Consider the following 14,584-nt stretch of genomic DNA (forward strand, 5'->3'; position numbering starts at 1 on the left):
ACTATAATGCTACAATGAGGGTTTGGGTCTTGAAGAGACTTTCCAACCAAGTCACTTAATTGGATGAGTAATCATTTGAATGAATGCAATTCTGACACACCTAACAGAACATACCACGACAAAACAAAAAAAACTCCCTGCACAGTACCATATCTGCTTTGCTACAGAATGAAAGAACCAGTCAAGGGAATCAATATAGCTGTTGGAACAGGCAAAGCAAGATCAATACAAGCTGCAAGTGAAAACTCCTCAACCATGTAATTATATTTCAGCATTTTCTCCTGAAGAAATGAGGGCAGGTAGAGAGTTTGAGTGATGAACCTGTGAGCATTCAATGCATATTTCCCTGGTTGATGATATAATTTCACTAGATGAAGCTGGGAGAACTTGAGAGCTTCTCTTCAGATACGGATGCGAAACATAAATCCTCAGTATGTTTATCTTGCACCCACAATGTTAGTATTTGCTGCTAACTGCTCTCTCTACTTTAATTTCCTATTACTAAATGTTGATAAATGTTGATGTTTATTGACAGAGTGGTAACAGGAAATAGATTTGAATATCACATTAACTAAACATGTCAACTTCTGTCCCACTTTCTTCCTTCAAAGAGTTTTCATAGTGGCAGCGATGGGACATCTCACACTATAAAGTATACTGGGTATGATGGTGCTTGTCCTTGGACACACTGTTCATCAGCTCAAAGGTTGCAATGTTTTTTTTTATACATTTCAGATTTATTTGAGTTTTGGCCGACTAACGACAGCCAAGCAGTCCCCAGTGTCATCACGGCTTGTAAAAATAGTTTGGGCATATTGATCTTCCCGAAACAGGGAGACTTAAATGTGTGGCAGCAACTCCACCTATAGACAACCCAAACTCCATTTATAGACTCTCCCAACTGCACCTATAGACTACCCAAACTCCACCTATAGACTACCCCAACCCCATCTATAGGACTACCACAACTCCACCTATAGAGTACCCCAACTCCACCTATAGAGTACCCCAACTCCATCTACAGACTACCAACTCCACCTATAGACTACCCCAACTCCATCTACAGACTACCCCAACTCCACCTATAGACTCCGCCTATTGGTCTTACCTGTGTTGTTATTTTATACCAATGACAAAAAATAATGAGTTTTGTATACAGTAGGATAGGGGGCCACTTTACACTGCTGTATTTGGATTCATCCCCTTGTCTCTTTCTTTACCTTTAGTGAGCTCTTTGAGGGAAGAAGACTGAGGATCCTGCACCATAAGCTTAATTGGTTCTTTGACAGACATACTGGAGGTTCCCTGCTACTAAGCACTTCCTCCATGCTCCTGTATGGGTGGCGACTCAGCCAATTATCCACTGAGCGCTTACAATACTCTAATGACCCTCGGTGTGTCACTGTTGGGAGAAGGGAGATCTGAGTGAATAGAGATCAATTAGATATGCAGTGTGCTTTGTCAATTGAAACTCTTTTAAGCCTTTCCCAAAAATTGGCATTTCCTTCCTGACATATTTCATAAATTGTATCTATTTTATAACGTAAAACCAACCTCATTTGATTTGAGAAACCAAAAGAAGATCTTGGTAAGGTGACATCTCGTGAGTCCAGTGTTGTAGGACGATCTTGTGAGTCCAGTGTTGTAGGACGATCTCGTGAGTCCAGTGTTGTAGGACGATCTCGTGAGTCCAGTGTTGTAGGACGATCTCGTGAGTCCAGTGTTGTAGGACGATCTCGTGAGTCCAGTGATGTAGGACGATCTCGTGAGTCCAGTGTTGTAGGACGATCTCGTGAGTCCAGTGTTGTAGGACGATCTCGTGAGTCCAGTGTTGTAGGACGATCTCGTGAGTCCAGTGTTGTAGGACGATCTTGTGAGTCCAGTGTTGTAGGACGATCTCGTGAGTCCAGTGTTGTAGGACGATCTCGTGAGTCCAGTGTTGTAGGACGATCTCGTGAGTCCAGTGTTGTAGGACGATCTCGTGAGTCCAGTGTTGTAGGACGATCTCGTGAGTCCAGTGTTGTAGGACGATCTCGTGAGTCCAGTGTTGTAGAACGATCTCGTGAGTCCACTGTTGTAGGACGATCTCGTGAGTCCAGTGTTGTAGGACGATCTCGTGAGTCCAGTGATGTAGGACGATCTCGTGAGTCTAGTGTTGTAGAACGATCTCGTGAGTCCAGTGTTGTAAGACGATCTCTTGAGTCCAGTGTTGTAGGACGATCTCGTGAGTCCAGTGATGTAGGACGATCTCGTGAGTCCAGTGTTGTAGAACGATCTCGTGAGTCCAGTGATGTATGACGATCTCGTGAGTCTAGTGTTGTAGAACGATCTCTATCAAGTTCTCTACCGTCAACTTAATTATTAAACAATATTCAAACCACAAATGGCTTTCATCCAGTAAAACCATCCCTCTCAACTGTTTATATCATTCTTATGGATCAACGTATTTCAGAATCTTATAAGACAAACTCCAGTCCATTCTATGCTGTCATTAGAAACAGCTGTGGAAGTTTATTTCTGACCTTCTGGCGATATTCTGAGTTATCGATTTATGGCGGACTCTGGCCAGTCCTGTGGAGCACAGCTCTTTCATGTCTGAGCCCGGACGGAGAGGGGAGGCTGGGGAAGTGCCGAAGCCTCTCTTTGAATTGCCAAGGGATCAATTGGCTGAGTAGCAATCAGGCCTGATAAATCCCAGATGGCCTCTTTGCTGCACTGTGACTGATAGTGTGGTGCTTGCTTGGTTGGCCATCTTGTGTCTTATAACTAACACCAAACATCTCCCTCTCTTCCTGGTACCTTCAGACATTTACTTTTTTATCCTGAAAATGTGAATGCAGGTATTTTGGATGGGTTTGAATTGCATTGATGGTTGAAATTAGACCTAAATGCGGTTAAACCTCAGGATTGCTCAAAGGCAAAATGCTATGATACATTGGGCTAATTCACAATGACATGGACTATGACTTATTGCAGCCTCTGCAGGTCTTGCACAGTCTCCTAACTAGGAAGAAATATTCAGTGTATTCACTAGTTGATGCCATAAGGACCTAACCAAATTGCTTAAGTCATGATAGAAGCATCAGCCACATTCACTGCAACAAAGGATGATATATTCCTGAACATGTAGTCATGTAGTATTCGTATTTCTCTTGAATCACATTTCAAATCGGAACCCAAAATGGTACTGAATTCAATTCAGTCAATCAATCAATCAAATGTATTCATAAAGCCCTTTTTACATCAGCCGATGTCACATAGTGCTGTACAGAAACCCAGCCTAAAACCCCAAACAGCAAGCAATGCAGATGTAGAAGCACGGTGGCTAGGAAAAACTCCCTAGAAAGGCAGGAACCTAGGAAGAAACCTAGAGAGGAACCAGGCTCTAAGGGGTGGCCAGTCCTCTTCTGGCTGTGCCGGGTGGAGATTATAACAGTACATTGCCAAGATGTTCAAACTTTCATAGATGACCAGCACGGTCAGATAATAATAATCACAGTGGTTGTAGAGGGTGCAACAGGGCAGCACCACAGGAATCCGTTTTTTTAAGCAGAGAATGGAATCTCAGTTTGCATTGAAGTGTCAAATTCTTACAAGTAAGCCAAAATGAAGGATGATTTTGCTGAAATTAGAAAAAGGACACTTTTGCCTGGGAGTGACAGCTTGCTTATTTATTTTCTACCAGGGGTTGTCACTACCAGTTCACTAGCTTCTGTCACTTTTGTTGGCACATTATACTTGACATTTTCAGAGTTAAAGCCACAATCTGCCATTTCAACAGCCTGACCCTGCCACTTGTTTGATAATCTGATGGATGGGCCTAGGGGAAACAGCTCTCAAATTCATACAGAGCTATGGATTTCAAGGCTGGACAGTGTATAATCATTTAAAACAGGTGTGTGACAAGCCCAATAGGGCAATCGGTTCTGTATTTGGGTTAAGGATGAGCGAAACAAATCTGATGGGACCAACAACTCCCTCCAGCTTTCATGAAATGAGCAGGTTCTTTAATTTTCTATGAATCATAGGGTCTCAATTAGTCACTCTCTGCTAAGGGTTAGGAATACTGATAAGTCATAGATGGTACAGCACTCCCTTAATCTCAATGACCATGACTGATACAGTAGCAGTTCAATTCCCCCACAGAGCATGTCTGCCCTAAGACTAAGGCTGTAGTAGGAATACTCAGATGTGCAGATCCATATCTCTAGCAGAGCAGACCAGAGTTGCGCTCAGGAGGGCGCAACGTTCTGTACATTGCAGGTTGGAATGTTGGGTAGCAAACTTTCACATGATATTAGAAGCATGTCTGATCTACATGATTTATTTATATCTGAACATTCTGTCATGTTGAATAACACTGAAAGCAGCCCAGTATTTTGGGTGGAACCAGGGATAAACTCATAAATGAGAGGAGAACTAACGTGTTGATCTCTCTTCTCAGCATCTACTGCATGTCTCACACACAACTTGCTGTGGCCACTGACTGCTGACCAACCACGCAGGAGAAGCCTGATTTATCACACACACACTATACTCCCTCTTTCTCTCCCTCCCGCTCTTCCTCCCGAAGTAACTATAATTATCTTGTTAATTCCCCAGCGGAATTCTGGTGAAGACAACGGTTGCTGGATGGCCTGTGCCTGTGTAACCCTCTCACCAGGCTCGAATTTGACTCCCACGATATTAAGTTACGTAGAATATCTCAACAGCATGGGATGTTAGGTGAGAAGGACATCTCCAATAAGAATCCCTGCTGTAAACTATCTAAGGTGATGACAAATAGGGTGTTAACTTCGGATGGAATGATTATAGATTGTTGTTATTGTATAAGGATATGCTTTCCCATGCATTAAATTAAATTGAAACAGTAAATGACTGCACCAAGGCAACATACATACGTTTCAAGATGTGTATTATTACATTTTCAAAGCACCACATCAAAAGAAATAAAAAATATTAAACCCCAAGAGTCGTGCACAACCCATGTCCAAATTATTTCAAGCTTGCTTAACACGTTGGCGCGCGTTGGAGCAAAAGAAAAATGAAGACACACATAAAGTCCAGAAGCTCCCCACCGTTGTGGTTACTCACTACTCGTGGATATTCCCTCAGTGAAGTATAGCAGTTCCTTGCAGGTATCCTCACAAGATCCACAGCAAGCACAGCTATCAATGCAGACAGTACTCTTTAGCAGTAACCGATATCCCATGGGAACATGAACTCGTTAATCTTTCCCAAGCAATTCTCATTTGGTTTCACACGATGCTAGGCTACCCTCAAGGCTGTCCAATACCTCCACGATGAGACAGTAGCTTCAGTCTTTACTAAGTCTTTCTTAACAAAATTATAACAACTCTCTTATAAAATCCCTTCAAAACTCAGTAGGTATGGGTTTGGTTCTATTTTTATCGTCTTCTTTTATCATTTTTCTTCACCAACGGTCATAATGTAACGTTCATCCTTTTCTCAACGTCTCTCTCCCTCTCTTTTCCCCCAGGCCTCCCGTTAACCAGGTCAACTCCCCCATTGGCCACAGCTTAACAAGCGACCTTATTGGTCAAAACTTAAACTTAAAAGTAAACCAACCTATTCACTTATACATTACCAATTAATTATAACAAATAAACTAAATACTTGGTTCTAACAATTATCCATGGTGTATCGTCATGCGTTAAAAATCTAGTTTTACTGTTCATTTTTCCACCATTTGGTTATTATTGAAAGAGTCACCATCCCCTCCCTCTTATTAATGGCAATGACAGTGTGCTTTTCCCCAAGATTACAGCATCACTTATAGCAGCCAATCGCAAATCTACTTTTTAAATAAAACATCACTAGCCACCAAGGCCTGCTTGAGAGAAATGGTACATTGTGTACATACTTCTTTTGTGAGTGTCTCTTGCAATGTAGGCACATATTCACAGATTTTGTGTATGTAGTTCGATGTGACATCTCCACGTGGTGTGAGCTACAGTACTGTCATATACCAAATGAATGAAACAAAAAAATAAGTATTTAGGTCAGCACAGCAAGAGGTTGTATGGCCGTGCAATGCAGCATGTGAACCTTATCCAAAGTAATCATACACAACTGAGTGCGTTTTGCAAAGATTCATTGGAATAACTCAACTATGTAACATACCACCCATAGACTAATTTATTTCCAGACCCACACATCTCTGTTCTTGTCTAATAACACCACATCATGTGCGCTTGCCTACAATCCTACAAGAAAACCCCCATGTCAGTGACAGATTGCAGTCACTAATCACATTGAGGAGTGGTGATTAGACACCTCCTTGTTTGAAAAAGTAACATGTAAATTCAAATATTAAACCAAGTCTTAAACCAATTAAACCAAGTCTCACAATACAATACAGATAAAATAATCCCTGGAAGTACATTTTCCTGTTGTTAAATTCTAATGAGTGCCCACTTTCCAGAGATTCTTTGATTCAATGTCAGACAATGGCATTGTTTTATTGCCTAGATTAGACTACGACCTGTAGGAGACATTTCTATCTGTCGATCATGCAGAGTTTGGTGTTTATTGATTAAGATAACATTAGCCATATGGCTCTTGGGGAATTTTGATTTACAACACCAGCCATATCCTTATTAACTTAGTCTCAGAATGTTGTAAGTTCCCTCCCGAAGAGTCTTCAAAGATTCTGCATGTGGAAGAAGGTAGGCTGGGAGCAGCGCAGGGTCAGTCACAGAGCGGCGCCCCTGGAGCAGGTTTGGGGTTAAGTGCTTTGCTCAATGCCGGTTGGTTAATCATGCAAGCATTGTCTTTGTTGTAATTATTCAGACAGAGAAACGATCTTTGGCATGAGCAAGGATAGTCACACAATGCCACAACAACTATCCATTGGTACGGCTGCTGGTCAGGCCATCGATGGGGGAGAAAAGATGAGTGAGTTGTTGACCTTTTGCATGTTGTACACCAAGCTTTAGATGATCCCCAGAGCACAGTGGTGTCAATATCACACCTCTTAAACTGGCTCAACATAATGTTGACATGTGGCATTAAGGAGTGAAATAAATCCCCAAATAAATGTAGCCTTCCATCGTCCAACAGTGAGAAATCCCTTCGTTTGACTGACCAGAAGGATAAACCAGAATGTGCACTCTAACATGCACTCTAACGTGCATTCTAATGTTTCAGGTGGTTTCAGCCAGATACATACTCAAGACACAAATGTTTTTGTGCCTTGAGTATGTTTCTAGGCTGCCAGGCTGCCAGCAATTATCTAGGCTGCCAGTTGACCAACTTCTTAATAAGCAAGGGCGAAAAATAAACTAACCCTGAACTTTGAACTGAATCAAGTATGTCTGGATATACAGCTACTGTATTTGTGTAAATCCTTCGAAATCGGGGAAAATATTGATGTCAAACAATGCATTTTGAAATGAAAATGTTCTTCTGATAAAATAAGAGCAACAGGAAAATACACCAAGCCATCATGGAGAGACGATTGCTAGGCCAAATTCTTCAATGGCTTTGACAGCATAGTTGTGTCCATGTTGTAACCCATTAGAGGCATTTGCCAATCCCAAATCAATTCCTAGCCCTCTATGCACTTGTGGAAATCTAGCATAGACAAAAGAGACTGGAATATTTGTCTTCCGTATCCCATTAGGTACTTCAGATCGAATTTTCAGATCAGATTCTTTGTCCTCAATATGTCATGTTAAATGATGTGCATACTTATAGAGAAATGTATAGTTTTCAGTGATTAGTCATCAGGGTTCCAGTGTGGCTTACCTGGCAGAGCACAGTGCTTGCAATGCCAGGGTTGCGGATTTGATTCCCACAGGGGACTAGTACGAAAATGTATGCACTCTCTACTTACTGTAAGTCGCTCTGGATAAGAGGGTCTGCTTAATGACTCAAACATAAATGTATTCTCTTGTCATTTAAGATGTTCTCTTTGGACTTTCTGAATGCTGAGATAAAGTGGTGAGGTGGATTTTCTGTCTTCAGAAATCAAATCAAAGGTCTTATCCTCATATGGGCGTAGGAAAGATACAGGCCTACAGCATTGAGCACTTTATCTGATGAGCATTTATTTAGTCTATACCGCTATCTTTAGTTTGACATAATTGTCACAACTTCTGCCGAAGTTGGTCCCTCTCCTGGTTCGGGCGGCGTTTCTAGCCATCGCTGATCCTCTTTTCATTTCCCCTTGGTTTTGTTTTGTCTTGTATCACACCTGGTTCCAATCCCATCAATTAGATGTTGTGTATTTAACCCTCTGTTCCCCCTCATGTCCTTGTCTGTGATTGTTTGTTTGTAAGCTATGTGCAAGTTATGTTCTGGTGTGCGACGGGTTTTGTACCCACTTGTATTCTTTTGCATATTTTGGTTTTCTGAGTTTTTGAGCACTTATTAAACTGTTCCGTTTATACCAAGTTCGATCTCCTGCGCCTGATTACCCTGCCACCAGCACGCACCCCCCTTACAATAATACACGATCCTAAAGCACATTCTAGTTTTAAATTAGCCTGGAGGTTAGAGAGGTGGACCAGTAACATGACAGTTGCTGGTTCAAATCCCAGGTCTGACAGGAAATAAGGGGGTATCTGGTATCTGAGAGATAAGAAAAATACCATCTGGTATCTTGCCCTCGCCATCCTCACCACCATACTGGCTTCCACAGGGGAGCAAACCCCAGGACCTCCATAAATTGTCACCTTCATTAGATGCTCTGCAGTCTGGGACTGTTTCATGAGCGACCAAAGTGTTCATATTTGGTATAATTACTTCACAAACGAGACAGGCCCCCAACCATGAGAGAAATACTCTACCCTGCAATAACATCCTCCATTAGTTCCACTCTGTCTACTTTCCAGCTGGATTGCGATGAGGGTCTATATCTCATGATTGTGGCAGAAGAGTCCAAACTGGAACTGGTACAGCTCCTGGATTGGTTTGCTTACAAACAATATTGTGGACACCTGCATATCCCTCAACGATGTACGTGAGAGGTACCAAATCACTTAGACTACAAAGAGGTGGGCAATATCAATATCAAAGAGTGTGTGATATAATATTTGAAATTCTTTATTTAACGGTTCCTAACATTTTCTTAGTGTCCGGTGCTTTGTCCAATTTCAGCACTGTGGTGCTGTCCTCAAATGCTGCCTAGTCTCTACAGGGTTCAAACCATTTCAGAACAGTGGCGCTGTCCACCAATGCATAGTCAGTTTACTAAAGGGACTTTAATTCCCTCAACTACTCAGCCAAACCTGCTTTTCAACATTTGAAATAATACGTTCACTTAAATTATCCCATTGCAGAAGCATTATGAATAACATTTACCCCTATGTTTCATCCCTATCCATCAACTTTTTGTATTTCCTGCATAGTCATCAGAAGATTATTTGCTTAGGGGGGCCTCTGCATCAGACAGACAAAGCAGTGTGTTGCTACTGGTTGGACGGTTAAAGACAGGGACAAGGAAAAACCTGGGAGCAGCGGGCTGCACGTGTCTGTTATTAAAACAAGCAAGGCACAACAAACGCTCCCATCTGTTGTTTACAGTCCTGTAAAGGACTTCAGTAAAAAAATCTTTGAAGTACTACTTAAGTCTGTACTTTACTTTACTATTTATATTTTTGACAACATTTACTTTTACTACATTCCTAAAGAAAATTATGTACTTTTTACTCCATACATTTTCACTTACACCCAAAAGTACTCTTTACATTTTGAATGGTTAGCAGGACAGGGAAATGGTCCAATTACCACACTTATCAAGAGAACATCCCTGGTCATCCCTACTGCCTCTGATCTGACGGACTCACTAAACAGAGAACATCCCTGGTCCTCCCTACAGCCTCTGATCTGACGGACTCACTAAACAGAGAACATCCCTGGTCATCCCTACTGCCTCTGATCTGACGGACTCACTAAACAGAGAACATCCCTGGTCATCCCTACTGCCTCTGATCTGACGGACTCACTAAACAGAGAACATCCCTGGTCATCCCTACTGCCTCTGATCTGACGGACTCACTAAACAGAGAACATCCCTGGTCATCCCTACTGCCTCTGATCTGACGGACTCACTAAACAGAGAACATCCCTGGTCATCCCTACTGCCTCTGATCTGACGGACTCACTAAACAGAGAACATCCCTGGTCATCCCTACTGCCTCTGATCTGACGGACTCACTAAACACAAACGCTTTGTTGTAAATTATTATCTAAGTGTTGGGAGTGTGCTGCTGGCTATCCGTAAATGGAAAAAAAACAAGACAATCGTGCTGTCTCGTTTGCTTAATATAAGGAATTTGAAATGAATCATACATTTACTTTTGATACTTTAGCAGTGGTGGAATGAGTACTGTAAAATCCATTCAAGTAGAAGTACTGTTACTTTAATGAAATTGTAATCAAGTAGAAGTAAAAGTACTGGTGTAAAAAACGACTCAAGTAAAAGTAAAAAGTACCACATATAAAAAGTACTCAGAGTAAAGGTTACTAAGTTACTTCTAAAATAATTTGCTATTTCAATTTTGATGGTTATTTTTATTCTCCTTTTACAAGAATATGAAAAGGGTGTGGCAAATGTTCCATAAACACCAGAAAATAACCAACAAGATAAGATATATATTTTGTTGTATATATATTTAACATAAAATCTTCAACTTCCCATACACAAATGTTCAAAAGAATGTTCAAAAGGCACATTTTTAGTGGAACTACCTATCGAACACTTAACTCGCTTCACTTCTCTGAATTTGCCATTCAGTTTCAGTATGAGATGATTTTCTAAGTTAATGTCACAGATCCCTCCATTCATCATGCACACCTGTCCCCTATTCCCACTGATTAGTATTTGTGTTGATGTGCCCTTTGATTTCCATGGTCTTGTCATTTATTGTTCTCATGTCCGTTGGTGGTGTGAGTACCTATGCGTTGGTGCAGCTGTTATGCTGTGTGCTATATATATTGTGTGTTACGGGTATCGTCCCGTGTCGGTCAACGAGGTTTACCCTCGCTCTTTTGTTTCGGTACAGCCCAGTGTTTTTGTGTACGTGTTTGTTTTGGGTGTATTAAAAACCCCCATTGTGTATTCCTGCGCCTGTCTCCAAAATCCTTTATACCAGCGTGACAGTTAATTTAGTCTATCCTGGCTCGCTTGCAGTGTAGAGTAGTCCAGCACAGCTTAAAAGATGCTCACAGGCGGCAGAAGCAGGCAGGCCTGTGTTGAGTTTGAGTGACAACTTCTATATGTGGCGGCAGGCAGCCTAGTAGTTAGAGCATTGGACTTGTAACCAAAAGGTTGCAAGATCAAATCCCCGAGCTGATAAGGAAAAAACCTGTCGTTCTGCCCCTGAATAAGGCAGTTAACCCACTGTTCCAAAGCCGTCATTGAAAATAATAATTTGTTCTTAACTGACTTGCCTAGTTATATAAAGGTACGGGAAAAAATGAAGTAAATCCATTTTGTCCGATGGACTAGCAAGATATCCATCCAGCTCCCATGTATCTTCTGACCATTTCCCCTGTGCCTTCTAATCCTCTTCATCAGATGAATGCTGCCTTAGATGCTCAGTCTCGTCCTGTGTGATTGTTTCACGATAATTCTTCAGGGACGCCATACCTGTACATTGGAAATAAAACAAAATTCACATATTCAGTGTTTCAGCAAACTATATTTGGCTGGCAACACAATCATATTATTGACATTGCAGTGGCTCTAACAAAGACTTCAACACTTGTTATTCTCATATACTGAGATTGATTCGAATTGCTCAAATACATTCAGACCTAACAAATTCTCTAATGAGGTGAGTCCATGTCTGGCTGTACCCAGACATAGTTATATGCAAAGGTCCAGCACCTGTAATGCAACTTAAATAATGAAAAAAATAAAAACATAACAAAAAACAATTAAAGAAAAGACTCAAAGACCAAAAGAGTAAAGAAATCATACCGGCTGTGATGACATCAGCTTTGTCAGTCCAAGACGTACAGCAGCAATAAGCTGTGACTCCTCCATCATTTCTCCAAAGCACTTTTGGAGACCGTTCTGAATGGCTCTGATAAGTGGTAGGCACATTTGGAAAGATGCTTCCAGCCTTTGAAGTTTTGCTTTTAGTAAGAAGATCACTAGCAGCAGCCACCCCATATGAGTGTTGGTCTCCGACTGTAGAATGTTCAAAGCGGAGACCAAAGGCTTCATCACTTTGCAGTACACATTCAAGAAGAACATTTCTGCCGGGCTCAGCCTGAAAGAGAAGGTAAATGTAATATCTCTTAGAATTCTAACATTTCATGGACAATAAATATTACTGTAATAGGAAAACATTACATTGATTCAAAGAATTGCTACTCACATTTTCACTTCTAATTCTTCACACACATTTCTTATGGTATCCTCCCCCTTCTCTTGTATGATACGTGTGATCCTCTCCACAGTCAGGTAAGTTGAGTTCCAACGTGTTTGACGGATCAACTGCAGTTTGCACTCATTCTCTACAACTTCAGCAGCTAAGGTTGACCATTTTATTCCACATGGCATTTGGCAAAAGACCACCTGCACAACCTTTTGTAGCCATCACTATTTGTTTCTGCCAACGAAGAATCTGTTGCAATGAGGTTCAGCAGGTGACATGCAAATCAAATCAAATGTATTTATATAGCCCTTTGTACATCAGCTGATATCTCAAAGTGCTGTACAGAAACCCAGCCTAAAACCCCAAACAGCAAGCAATGAAGGTGTTGAAGCACGTTGGCTAGGAAAAACTCCCTAGAAAGGCCAAAACCTAGGAAGAAACCTAGAGAGGAATCAGGCTATGAGGGGTGGCCAGTCCTCTTCTGGCTGTGCCGGGTGGAGATTATAACAGAACATGGCCAAGATGTTCAAAATGTTCATAAATGACCAGCATGGTCAAATAATAATAATCACAGTAGTTGCCGAGGGTGCAGCAAGTCAGCACATCAGGAGTAAATGTCAGTTGGCTTTTCATAGCCGATCATCAAAAGTATCTCTACCACTCCTGCTGTCTCTAGAGAGTTGAAAATAGCAGGTCTGGGACAGGTAGCACGTCCGGTGAACAGGTCAGGATTCCATAGCCGCAGGCAGAACAGTTGAAACTGGAGCAGCAGCACGGCCAGGCGGACAGGGGACAGCAAGGAGTCATCATGCCAGGTAGTCCTGAGGCATGGTCCTAGGGCTCAGGTCCTCAGAGAGAGAGAGAGAAAGAAAGAGAGAAAGAGAGAATTAGAGAGCGCATACTTAAATTCACACAGGACACTGGATAAGACAGGACAAGTACTCCAGATATAACAAACTGACCCTAGCCCCCCGACACATAAACTACTGCAACATAAATACTGGAGGCTGAGACAGGAGGGGTCAGGAGACACTGTGGCCACATCCGATGATACCCCCCGGACAGGGCCAAACAGGCAGGATATAACCCCACCCACTTTGTCAAAGCACAGCCCCCACACCACTAGAGGGATATCTTCACCCACCAACTTCCCATCCTGAAGGCCGAGTATAGCCCACAAAGATCTCCGCCACGGCACAACCCAAGGGGGTGGCGCCAACCCATGCACACCGTTGATGCTGAGGGAGTTGATATTCTAGGCCACTATCATCTTCCAAGATGGAATAGGTGTCTTGGTATTCAACCTGCTCTGCTGGCTCTTCAGCATCTAAGTCTCGGTCTACTGACTGGACTGCTGGCTCCCCAAAAACATTGAATGCTTTGATGAAGTTTGATCCACTGTCTGTTGTGGTTCTTATCACTTTCCCCCTGATCCTGTATGCACAGTGGATGTCATCGAGGGCACCTGCAAGCACATCAAATTTGTGGGAACCTCTCAATCTCTTGCAAACGAGTGCAGCAGAACATCTCACCAGAGTTTCTTCATCTATCCAGTGACCCCTGAACAGGCAGTTAACCCACTGTTCCCAGGCCGTCATTGAAAATAAGAATGTGTTCTTAACTGACTTGCCTGGTTAAATAAAGGTAAAATTTAAAAAAAATTTAAAAAAATGTGACCCCTATGTAACTCCTGTGATGAGCTGTCCAACAATCAGTGGTGGTGGCAACATAATTTACCCTGCCAAGGTGTGCCATAACTGTCTTCTTCATGTGATTGGCAGCTTCATGTATTCTTGAACTAACAGTAGGTCTGGAGATGACTTTGCATTGAGGATGCAGGGTGGTTACCAACTCTTCAAAAGCTGGTTGTATGACCACAGAGAATGGCTGTTGGCCCTCACAGATCAAGTTAATGACAAGCTTGTCAACGGTTACCTGTGAGACGCACCTGGCTCCTCCCATTGCCATCATTTCAGACATCTTTGCTCGCTTGCAAGTTGAAGAGGTGTTTGATAGTTCCTTGGTTCATTTGTTTGTGGTTGCAGAGGTGAGGATATTGTAGTTTGTCGTCTTTAATGGATGTTTCCTCTGTGGACAAAATGATTGCATCAATCTGTGCAAAATGTATATAGCCTGACCAGTTTGCTTTTATACAAAATAACTTAAATCAGCACATAAAGTGCAATCTGTAAGTATTTGGGCAATGACAACATTTTTGTTTTGGCTCTGTG

The 14,584-nt window shown here is 42.0% G+C and overlaps 1 long non-coding RNA gene across 1 annotated transcript; it reads right to left on the reverse strand.

Annotated features, from left to right (window-relative positions):
* Positions 1-10,141: 10,141 nt before the first annotated feature.
* LOC116375729 (uncharacterized) lies at positions 10,142-12,699 on the reverse strand. Its single transcript, XR_004211110.1, has 3 exons — positions 12,354-12,699; positions 11,951-12,245; positions 10,142-11,617 (listed from the first exon to the last, which is right to left on the reverse strand). It is a non-coding gene; the product is annotated as an uncharacterized LOC116375729 (long non-coding RNA).
* Between the last annotated feature and the right edge of the window lie 1,885 nt (positions 12,700-14,584).

This window comes from Oncorhynchus kisutch, linkage group LG10 (assembly GCF_002021735.2).
Source record: "Oncorhynchus kisutch isolate 150728-3 linkage group LG10, Okis_V2, whole genome shotgun sequence".
Taxonomy (NCBI): Eukaryota; Metazoa; Chordata; class Actinopteri; order Salmoniformes; family Salmonidae; genus Oncorhynchus; species Oncorhynchus kisutch.